We start from the raw sequence: 12,366 nt of genomic DNA on the forward strand, positions 1-12,366 counted from the left end.
CAGCACATCTCCCACCCTACAAGGAAAATGCACATTGATATTAGGACATTTCCAATGTCAGTCCCAGCCGATCTCACCCAGCTGGAGTAGCTCGTTCAGCTCTCCTGAGAGCTGTGGTCTCTGGCATCTAGTTCCTCCACCACGGATAATGGTCCATTCATCTAAGACAGTGAGAAGAGCCAGGCAGGACCTCCCTTGCATTAAAGTCGTCTGACTGTGTAAAAGAAGTCCTGAGCTCAGTGGCCTTAAGGGGCACATTTGGAAAATCAGATTTCTCCTCCTGCCACCCCCAGATCGTCAGAGCAGGTGCCTCCTTTGTGGATCACAGTAACACTGATGTGCGTTGATCCAGCCATCAGCATCTTCAACTACAATAGGGACTTCCACCAAAGCCCAGACTTTCTGGACCACAGTGAGAAAGCAAAGAAATTTTATCTGAGGATAGCAGGTAAACATGAGGAATGTGAGCCCCCTTTAATTATCATTCCCAGAGAGGAACTGAAATGAAACAGCAGTCATGTCTCACTGCCCCCTTGAGCTAAATAAGTACCTCCTGAAGCCACTTGCTATATGGGCTCTGGACTAACTGATGCGAAGAAGCCATAAAAATCCATACGCTGGACACCAAAACTCATACCCCATAATCCAACCCTGTAGAACCAATCACTAACCAATGTCATCTCTGTAAACCAGTGAGAATTCCTGTATTAGCCACTCCTGATCACCTTTGCCTTTTTTTTTTTTTTTTTTTTTGAGACACAGTCTTGCTCTGTCCCTCAGGCTGGAGTGCAGTGGCGCAACCTTGGCTCACTGCAACCTCCACCTCCTGGGTTGAAGCTATTCTCCTGCCTCAGCCTCCTGAGTAGCTGGGGTTATAGGCATGCGCCACCATGCCTGGCTAAATTCTGTATTTTTAGTAGAGACAGGGTTTCACCATGGTGGCCAGGCTGGTCTCAGACTCCTGACCTCAAATGATCCACCCACCTCGGCCTCCCAAAGTGCTGGGATTACAGGCATGAACCACCGTGCCTGCCCCCTTTGCCTTTAAGAACCTACTAGTAACAGGCCAAGCAGAGCACTTCTCAAAGCAACCTGGAAGTGCGTCCCAGCCGCGGTCCTCAACCTTGGGCCAAATAACCTCTCTATGTTAATTTTGCTTCAGTTTCTTTCCTTAGGTCAAGGACAGCAACAGGTAGCAGGAAGCCCCCCCTTGCTTCCGCTCCCAGTTGCCTTCTGTTTCAGCTCCTTCCCCTGAGCCTCCTGGAACTGCTTTCAAGCACGAAAAAGGCATAACCGCCATGTACACTCCTCTCATGAACTAAACCCTTGCTTGTGAACATCACATGTAGACAATATAAAGAATTATTCTAGCCTGGGTAACATAGTGAGGCCCCGTCTCTACCAAAAATAAAAATAAAAAAGTTAGCTGGATGTGGTGTCCCACACCTGTAGTCCCAGCTCCGCGGGCATTGAGGTGGATAATCTGAGCCCTGGGGTGGAGGCTTCAGTGAGCCGTGGTCGCACCAGTGCACTCCAGTCTGAGTAACAGAGTAAGACTCTGTCTCCAAAAATAAAAATAAAAAATAAAAAATAGTAATTATTAACTAGTAACAGTTGGTTACCTACTAAAGGAGTAAACAGGAAAACAGGAATAGCAAATGAAAGAAACAGCTGTGGCTTCCAGGTGATGGGTGAACAAGGATGGAAATAAGCATCTGGCGGGGCTGCCTGCTGGCTGAACTCCAGGGATCTGGGCAGAGTGTGTGGGAGTCTTGGGAATATTCAGGATTCCCCCAACCTTAGTGCTGGGGAAACAGGCCAGAGGCGGGCAGGCCCAGCAGCTCTGGAGGGGCCGCCCTTGGAGCCGAGCAACTCCCTGGAGGCTGCCCTGAGACCCTCGTCCTGGAAGTGATCTCTTACCCTCGAGTTTCTGGGCACTGTTTCCATCCTTTGACACCGATTTACTCTTGTCACCAGCAAGCTCTGAGCTGACAGAGCACCCACGAGTCCCCTCTTACCCCACCCAGTGGGCAGCCCAGTGCCTGGACCCAGAAGGCCTGTGCCAGGGCCTCCCTATATGGGCAACTATGCCTGATGCAGGCATCGCAGGGGCTGTGAGGGAGGCGGGTGGGACAAGGGTCTTCAGGATGCCCCCATTAGCAGGAGGGCAGAACACCACACATGGGCTTTGGAGCCCTATGGACTCGGTTCCCATCCCAAGTCAGCCTTCACTAGGGGAAGTCCCTTGACCCATCTGAGCCTCTGTGTCCTTGATGTGAAGTGGAGACTAGCACAGGTGACAGGGAAGAGGCAGCGATATGAGGCCGGGTGACCTCACAGCACCCCATGATCCACAGAAAGTTGCCAAGGGCCTGAAGGTGGCTTCCCTTCTGACTGAACCGGAAGCCTGGATCATTTATCAGGCACCCCACCCCCCAACAGAGTGTGGTCACGAAATTCTTGCACTCAGTGGGGAGGGATCAGGGATGTTTGAGATCCTGGCCATGGGAGAGAGAGAGAGGGGTTCAGAGGGAGAGCCCAGGGTGGGGGTGGGTATTCATGGACACAGCTGTGAGTGAGCAGCACTTAGTAATCAGAAGGGTCCCCTCTCAAATGCCTGCACCCTGCTCACTCACCCCAGGACACCCAGTCCCACCTCATCCATAGCCAGCCCGAGCAGACAGGAATGGAGGAGAGCTGGGCAGGAGCCTTGGAGAGTGTCTAAGCTCCTCCTGAGCACCACATTCCAGCATCTCAGGTGCTGTCTTTGCCCTGCAGCAATAGGTGTGGGCCCAACAAGGAATGGGTCCCCTGGGTCACAGCATGCCTCCCCAGGAAGGCATCCTGGGCTGCAGCACAGTCAGAACAATAAAGAGGAGTTGGCGGTAGCCAGAGGGTTTCACCCCAGGAGACGCAGCCTACACCAGCGTCAGACCTCCACAGAGCTGCACAGAGTTTCTTCAAAAAGTAGCCAGTCCTGGCATTGTCCACTCAAAATATTCCACCTGAACTCAGAGTGAAACTCAGACTCCTCATTTGCCCTACAGGTCCTTTCCACATCTGACCTTTACCTGCTCCTCTCTATCCTCCCCTCCCAGCTCGCTCCTCCCACTCATGTCCAGCCAAGCTGTTCTTTCATCTCTATTATTGTAGGTGTGCCCATCCAGTCCCTGCCTCAGGGCCTTTGCACTTGCCCTCTCTTTTGCCTAAAATGCAACCCCCAAGCTCAGATCACACATGAGTTCCTCCCTCTTAATCTTTGTCTTTGCTCAGATTTCATCTCTCAAGACACCTTCCCTCCCACCCTCATATGTCCTCCCCACCCCAAGGCAGCCACTGTCTATTAATAAAACAGGTCACCCTGTTTTATTGCAGTCAGAGCTCCTCTCACTATTTGAATTCTTCATTTATTTTTGTTTAATTCTCCGCCTAGAATACAAGTTCCATGAGGGCAGGACTGTGTCCCTCATGTTCAATTCTGTATTGCTCAGGACCTAGAACGTTACATAATATTTGCTAAATAAATGAATAAATGAATGAAAATGAAAAGAGGGCAGCCCCCACCCTCCCTAGTACACACATATTTGCCCTTCCTAGTCTCATCATGGACACCAGGATTTCCTTCTCTTGGCCGCAAAACACAGTGCCCAAAGGACTAAGTTAACTGCTCCAGCCTCTCCAGACATAACCTGTTAGAAATCCTTGCAGGGGAACCTGGATCTGCTCTCCCTTTTCCTCACAATGCTCTGCCCCCTCTTTCCACCCCTCAGTTGTCTGGCAGGGCATCTGAGTGACTGTAAGGTAAACACACCTGACATCAATAATTGAAGCATACCCTGAGAATGACCCTGTGTGGCAGATGCAACTGAATGTATGTTCAGAGGTGGTGAATCTAGGAGTGGTCAGCCCTGAGATTCATTTCTTGTCTGTCGGGAACATCTGAGCCCCCATCCCATCCCATGGAATTGCAGGCCAACCAGGAGACCAAGGCCCTGAGTTTTGGGTTAAGTGAAGGTTGCCAGGTGGAGACTGTTTGGGGGAGGGTGCTAAGTGAAAATGCCATATAAACTGCATGCTCTTTGCCAGCAGCTGCGATTTTCCTTCCCAGCCCATCTCCACTGGGCCATGCAATTATTCTGTCCAGCCCATGCTGAACTCTGTCCCCTGTATGTAGCCCCTAATAAAACCCCATTCTCATTTTCTGGCTATGAGTCTCTTCTTTGGCCTGTTGAACCTAGTGTCATCTCCACTGGAGTTGATAGGCGTTCGGCAGGACAGTGACCCAGCTGGACCCAGAGTTTGCCCAGGTGCCACACCCCCACCTTGCCCTACTGATCCTCTAGCCTCCCACAGGCTTCCTTTCCCAGGCCAGAGCCCCTAAGGCCTCAGATGTCACTGAGGCCTCAAATGTCAAAGGCCTCAAATGCCAGTTCATGATTTGCAGGAACAGTGCAAAGGTCCAGCTTCCTGTCATCTCCACAGCAAATTTCTCATTGCCCCCTGGGTGCCAGCTGCTAGAGATCCCCACAAAGATCTTCCACTGGGGGGCAACCCTTCCAGAAAGGAGTTGGGGAGAGAGAACCCTCACTGTGGGGACTGCTGATAAAAAACCAGTCACTGAGCAGTGGTTTGTAGTTCTCCTTGAACAGGTCCTTCACATCCCTTGTAAGTTGGATTCCTAGGTATTTTATTCTCTTTGAAGCAATTGTGAATGGGAGTTCACTCGTGATTTGGCTCTCTGTTTGTCTGTTATTGGTGTATAAGAATGCTTGTGATTTTTGCACATTGATTTTGTATCCTGAGACTTTGCTGAAGTTGCTTATTAGCTTAAGGAGATTTTGGGCTGAGACAATGGGGTTTTCTAGATACACAATCATGTCCTCTGCAAATAGGGACAATCTGACTTCCTCTTTTCCTAATTGAATACCCTTTATTTCCTTATCCTGCCTGATTGCCCTGGCCAGAACTCTATCTTGAATAGGAGTGGTGAGAGAGGGCATTCCTGTCTTGTGCCAGTTTTCAAAGGGAATGCTTCCAGTTTTTGCTCATTCAGTATGATATTGGCTGTGGGTTTGTCATAAATAGCTCTTATTATTTTGAGATACATCCCATCAGTGCCTAATTTATTGAGTTTTTAGCATGAAGTGTTGTTGAATTTTGTCAAAGGCCTTTTCTGCATCTATTGAGATAATCATGTGGTTTTTGTCTTTGGTTCTGTTTATATGCTGGATTACATTTATTGATTTGCGCATGTTGAACCAGCCTTGCATCCCAGGAATGAAGCCCACTTGATCATGGTGGATAAGCTATTTGATGTGCTGCTGGATTCTGTTTGCCAGTATTTTATTGAGGATTTTTGCATCAATGTTCATCAAGGATATTGGTCTAAAATTCTCTTTTTTTGTTGTGTCTCTGCCAGGCTTTGGTATCAGAATGATGCTGGCCTCATAAAATGAGTTTGGGAGGATTCCCTCTTTTACTATTGATTGGAACAGTTTCAGAAGGAATGGTACCAGCTCCTCCTTGTACCTCTGGTAGAAATCAGCTGTGAATCCATCTGGTCCTGGACTTTTTTTGGTTGGTAAGCTATTGATTATTGCCTCAATTTCAGAGCCTGTTATTGGTCTATTCAGAGATTCAACTTCTTCCTGGTTTAGTCTTGGGAGGATGTATGTGTCGAGGAATTTATCCATTTCTTCTAGATTTTCTAGTTTATTTGCATAGAGGTGTTTGTAGTATTCTCTGATGGTAGTTTGTATTTCTGTGGGATCGGTGGTGATATCCCCTTTATCATTTTTTATTGCATCTATTTGATTCTTCTCTCTTTTCTTCTTTATTAGTCTTGCTATTGGTCTATCAATTTTGTTGATCTTTTCAAAAAAAACAGCTCCTGGATTCATTAATTTTTTGAAGGGTTTTTTGTGTCTCTATTTCTTCCAGTTCTGCTCTGATCTTAGTTATTTCTTGCCTTCTGCTAGCTTTTGAATGTGTTTGCTCTTGCTTTTCTAGTTCTTTTAATTGTGATGTTAGGATGTCAATTTTAGATCTTTCCTGCTTTCTCTTGTGGGCATTTAGTGCTATAAATTTCCCTCTACACACTGCTTTGAATGTGTCCCAGAGATTCTGGTATGTTGTGTCTTTGTTCTTGTTGGTTTCAGAGAACATCTTTATTTCTGCCTTCATTTCGTTATGTACCCAGTAGTCACTCAGGAGCAGGTTGTTCAGTTTCCATGTAGTTGAGCGGTTTTGAGTGAGTTTCTTAATCCTGAGTTCTAGTTTGATTGCACTGTGGTCTGAGAGACAGTTTGTTATAATTTCTGTTCTTTTACATTTGCTGAGGAGTGCTTTAAATAAAAGAGGATACAAACAAATGGAAGAACATTCCATGCTCATGGGTAGGAAGAATCAATATCGTGAAAATGGCCATACTGCCCAAGGTAATTTACAGATTCAATGCCATCCCCATCAACCTACCAATGACTTTCTTCACAGAATTGGAAAAAACTACTTTAAAGTTCATATGGAACCAAAAAAGAGCCCACATCGCCAAGTCAATCCTAAACCAAAAGAACAAAGCTGGAGGCATCAAGCTACCTGACTTCAAAGTATACTACAAGGCTATAGTAACCAAAACAGCATGGTACTGGTACCAAAACAGAGATATAGACGAATGGAACAGAACAGAGCCCTCAGAAATAATGCCGTATATCTACAACTATCTGATCTTTGACAAACTTGACAAAAACAAGAAATGGGGAAAGGATTCCCTATTTAATAAATGGTGCTGGGAAAACTGGCTAGCCATATGTAGAAAGCTGAAACTGGATCCCTTCCTTACACCTTATACAAAAATTAATTCAAGATGGATTAAAGACTTAAATGTTAAGACCTAAAACCATAAAAACCCTAGAAGAAAACCTAGGCAATACAATTCAGGACATAGGCATGGGCAAGGACTTCATGTTTAAAACACCAAAAGCAATGGCAACAAAAGCCAAAATTGACAAATGGGGTCCAATTAAACTAAAGAGCTTCTGCACAGCAAAAGAAACTACCATCAGAGTGAACAGGCAACCTACAGAATGGGAGAAAATTTTTGCAATCTACTCATCTGACAAAGGGCTAATATCCAGAATGTATAATGAACTCAAACAAATTTACAAGAAAAAAGCAAACAACCCCATCAAAAAGTGGGCAAAGGATAAGAACAGAGACTTCTCAAAAGAAGACATTTATGCAGCCAAAAAACACATGAAAAAATGCTCATCATTACTGGCCATCAGAGAAATGCAAATCAAAACCACAATGAGATACCACCTCACACCAGTTAGAATGGCAATCATTAAAAAGTCAGGAAACAACAGGTGCTGGAGAGGATGTGGAGAAATAGGAACAGTTTTACACTGTTGGTGGGACTGTAAACCAGTTCAACCATTGTGGAAGTCAGTGTAGCGATTCCTCAGGGATCTAGAACTAGAAATACCATTTGACCCAGCCATCCCATTACTGGGTATATACCCAAAGGATTATAAATCATGCTGCTATAAAGACACAGGCACACGTATGTTTATAGCAGCACTATTCACAATAGCAAAGACTTGGAACCAACCTAAATGTCCAACAACCATAGACTGGATTAAGAAAATGTGGCGGGGGGAGGAGCCAAGATGGCCGAATAGGAACAGCTCAGGTCTACAGCTCCCAGCGCGAGCGACGCAGAAGACGGCTGATTTCTGCATTTCCATCTGAGGTACCGTGTTCATCTCACTAGGGAGTGCCAGACAGTGGGCGCAGGTCAGTGGGTGAGTGCACCGTGTGCCAGCCGAAGCAGGGGTGAGGCATTGCCTCACTCGGGAAGCACAAGGGGTCAGGGAGTTCCCTTTCCAGGGGTGACAGACGGCACCTGGAAAATCGGGCCACTCCCACCCGAATACTGTGCTTTTCCGACGGGCTTAGGAAACGGTGCCCCAGGAGAATATAGCCCACACCTGGCTCAGAGGGTCCTACGCCCACAGAGTCTCGCTGATTGCTAGCACAGCAGTCTGAGATCAAACAGCAAGTTGGCAGCGAGGCTGGGGGAGGGGCGCCCGCCATTGCCCAGGCTCGCTTAGGTAAACAAAGCAGCCTGGAAGCTTGAACTGGGTGGAGCCCACCACAGCTCAAGGAGGCCTGCCTGCCTCTGTAGACTCCACCTCTGGGGGCAGGGCACAGACAAACAAAAAGACAGCAGTAACCTCTGCAGACTTAAATGTCCCTGTCTGACAGCTTTGAGGAGAGCAGTGTTTCTTCCAGCACGCAGCTGGAGATCTGAGAACGGGCTGACTGCCTCCACAAGTGGGTCCCTGACCCCTGACCCCCGAGCAGCCTAACTGGGAGGCACCCCCCAGCAGGGGCAGACTGACACCTCACACGGCCGGCCAGGTACTCCAACAGACCTGCAGCTGAGGGTCCTGTCTGTTAGAAGGAAAACTAACAGAAAGGACACCCACACCAAAAACCCATCTGTACATCACCATCATCAAAGACCAAAAGTAGATAAAACCACAAAGATGGGGAAAAAACAGAGCAGAAAAACTGGAAACTCTAAAAAGCAGAGTACCTCTCCTCCTCCAAAGGAATGCAGTTCCTCACCAGCAACGGAACAAAGCTGGACGGAGAATGACTTCGACGAGCTGAGAGAAGAAGGCTTCAGACGATCAAATTACTCTGAGCTATGGGAGGATATTCAAACCAAAGGCAAAGAAGTTGAAAACTTTAAAAAAAATTTAGAAGAATGTATAACTAGAATAACCAATACAGAGAAGTGCTTAAAGGAGCTGATGGAGCTGAAAACCAAGGCTCGAGAACTACGTGAAGAATGCAGAAGCCTCAGGAGCCGATGCGATCAAATGGAAGAAAGGGTATCAGCCCTGGAAGACGAAATGAATGAAATGAAGCGAGAAGGGAAGTTTAGAGAAAAACGAATAAAAAGAAACGAGCAAAGCCTCCAAGAAATGTGGGACTAGGTGAAAAGACCAAATCTACGTCTGATTGGTGTACCTGAAAGTGACGGGGAGAATGGAACCAAGTTGGAAAACACTCTGCAGGATATTATCCAGGAGAACTTCCCCAATCTAGCAAGGCAGGCCAACATTCAGATTCAGGAAATACAGAGAACGCCACAAAGATACTCCTCGAGAAGAGCAACTCCAAGACACATAATTGTCAGATTCACCAAAGTTGAAATGAAGGAAAAAATGTTAAGGGCAGCCAGAGAGAAAGGTCGGGTTACCATCAAAGGGAAGCCCATCAGACTAACAGCGGATCGCTCGGCAGAAACCCTACAAGCCAGAAGAGAGTGGGGGCCAATATTCAACATTCTTAAAGAAAAGAATTTTCAACCCAGAATTTCATATCCTGCCAAACTAAGCTTCATAAGTGAAGGAGAAATAAAATACTTTACAAGCAAATGCTGAGAGATTTTGTCACCACCAGGCCTGCCCTAAAAGAGCTCCTGAAGGAAGCGCTAAACATGGAAAGGCACAACCGGTACCAGCCACTGCAAAATCATACCAAAATGTAAAGACCATCGAGACTAGGAAGAGACTGCATCAACTAATGAGCAAAATAACCAGCTAACATCATAATGACAGGATCAAATTCACACATAACAATATTAACTTTAAATGTAAATGGACTAAATGCTCCAATTAAAAGACACAGACTGGCAAATTGGATAAAGACTCAAGACCCATCAGTGTGCTGTATTCAGGAAACACATCTCACGTGCAGAGATACACATAGGCTCAAAATAAAAGGATGGAGGAAGATCTACCAAGCAAATGGAAAACAAAAAAAGGCAGGGGTTGCAATCCTAGTCTCTGATAAAACAGACTTTAAACCAACAAAGATAAAAAGAGACAAAGAAGGCCATTACATAATGGTAAAGGGATTAATTCAACAAGAAGAGCTAACTATCCTAAATATATATGCACCCAATACAGGAGCACCCAGATTCATAAAGCAAGTCCTGAGTGACCTACAAAGAGACTTAGACTCCCACACATTAATAATGGGAGACTTTAACACCCCACTGTCAACATTAGACAGATCAACGAGACAGAAAGTCAACGAGGATACCCAGGAATTGAACTCAGCTCTGCACCAAGCGGACCTAATAGACATCTACAGAACTCTCCACCCCAAATCAACAGAATATACATTTTTTTCAGCACCACACCACACCTATTCCAAAATTGACCATATACTTGGAAGTAAAGCTCTCCTCAATAAATGTAAAAGAACAGAAATTATAACAAACTATCTCTCAGATCACAGTGCAATCAAGCTAGAACTCAGGATTAAGAATCTCACTCAAAACCGCTCATCTACATGGAAACTGAACAACCTGCTCCTGAATGACTACTGGGTACATAACGAAATGAAGGCAGAAATAAAGATGTTCTTTGAAACCAACGAGAACCAAGACACAACATACCAGAATCTCTGGGATGCATTCAAAGCAGTGTGTGGAGGGAAATTTATAGCACTAAATGCCCACAAGAGAAAGCAGGAAAGATCCAAAATTGACACCCTAACATCACAATTAAAAGAACTAGAAAAGCAAGAGCAAACACATTCAAAAGCTAGCAGAAGGCAAGAAATAACTAAAATCAGAGCAGAACTGAAGGAAATAGAGACACAAAAAACCCTTCAAAAAATTAATGAATCCAGGAGCTGGTTTTTTGAAAGGATCAACAAAATTGATAGACCGCTAGCAAGATTAATGAAGAAAAAAAGAGAGAAGAATCAAATAGATGCAATAAAAAATGATAAAGGGGATATCACCACCGATCCCACAGAAATACAAACTACCATCAGAGAATACTACAAACACCTCTACGCAAATAAACTAGAAAATCTAGAAGAAATGGATAAATTCCTCAACACATACACCCTCCCAAGACTAAACCAGGAAGAAGTTGAATCTCTGAATAGACCAATAACAGGAGCTGAAATTGTGGCAATAATCAATAGCTTACCAACCAAAAAAAGTCCAGGACCAGATGGGTTCACAGCTGAATTCTACCAGAGGTACAAGGAGCTGGTACCATTCCTTCTGAAACTATTCCAATCAATAGAAAAAGAGGGAATCCTCCCTAACTCATTTTATGAGGCCAGCATCATCCTGATACCAAAGCCTGGCAGAGACACAACAAAAAAAGAGATTTTTTGACCAATATCCTTGATGAACATTGATGCAAAAATCCTCAATAAAATACTGGCAAACAGAATCCAGCAGCACATCAAAAAGCTTATCCACCTTGATCAAGTGGGCTTCATCCCTGGGATACAAGGCTGGTTCAATATACGCAAATCAATAAATGTAATCCAGCATATAAACAGAACCAAAGACAAAAACCACATGATTATCTCAATAGATGCAGAAAAGGCCTTTGACAAAATTCAACAACCCTTCATGCTAAAAACTCTCAATAAATTAGGTATTGATGGGATGTATCTCAAAATAATAAGAGCTATTTATGACAAACCCACAGCCAATATCATACTGAATGGGCAAAAACTGGAAGCATTCCCTTTAAAAACTGGCACAAGACAGGGATGCCCTCTCTCACCACTTCTATTCAACATAATGTTGGAAGTTCTGGCCAGGGCAATTAGGCAGGAGAAGGAAATCAAGGGTATTCAAGTAGGAAAAGAGGAAGTCAAATTGTCCCTGTTTGCAGATGACATGATAGTATATCTAGAAAACCCCATTGTCTCAGCCCAAAATCTCCTTAAGCTGATAAGCAACTTCAGCAAAGTCTCAGGATACAAAATCAATGTACAAAAATCACAAGCATTCTTATACATCAGTAACAGACAAACAGAGAGCCAAATCATGAGTGAACTCCCATTCACAATTGCTTCAAAGAGAATAAAATACCTAGGAATCCAACTTACAAGGGATGTGAAGGACCTGTTCAAGGAGAACTACAAACCACTGCTCAAGGAAATAAAAGAGGATACAAACAAATGGAAGAACATTCCATGCTCATGGGTAGGAAGAATCAATATCATGAAAATGGCCATCCTTCCCAAGGTAATTTACAGATTCGATGCCATCCCCATCAAGTTACCAATGACTTTCTTCACAGAATTGGAAAAAACTACTTTAAAGTTCATATGGAACCAAAAAAGAGCCCTCAACGCCAAGTCAATCCTAAGCCAAAAGAACAAAGCTGGAGGCATCACACTACCTGACTTCAAACTATACTACAAGGCTACAGTAACCAAAACAGCATGGTACTGGTACCAAAACAGAGATATAGATCAATGGAACAGAACAGAGCCGTCAGAAATAATGCCACATATCTACAACTATCT

Source organism: Pongo abelii, chromosome 8 (assembly GCF_028885655.2).
Source record: "Pongo abelii isolate AG06213 chromosome 8, NHGRI_mPonAbe1-v2.0_pri, whole genome shotgun sequence".
Taxonomy (NCBI): Eukaryota; Metazoa; Chordata; class Mammalia; order Primates; family Hominidae; genus Pongo; species Pongo abelii.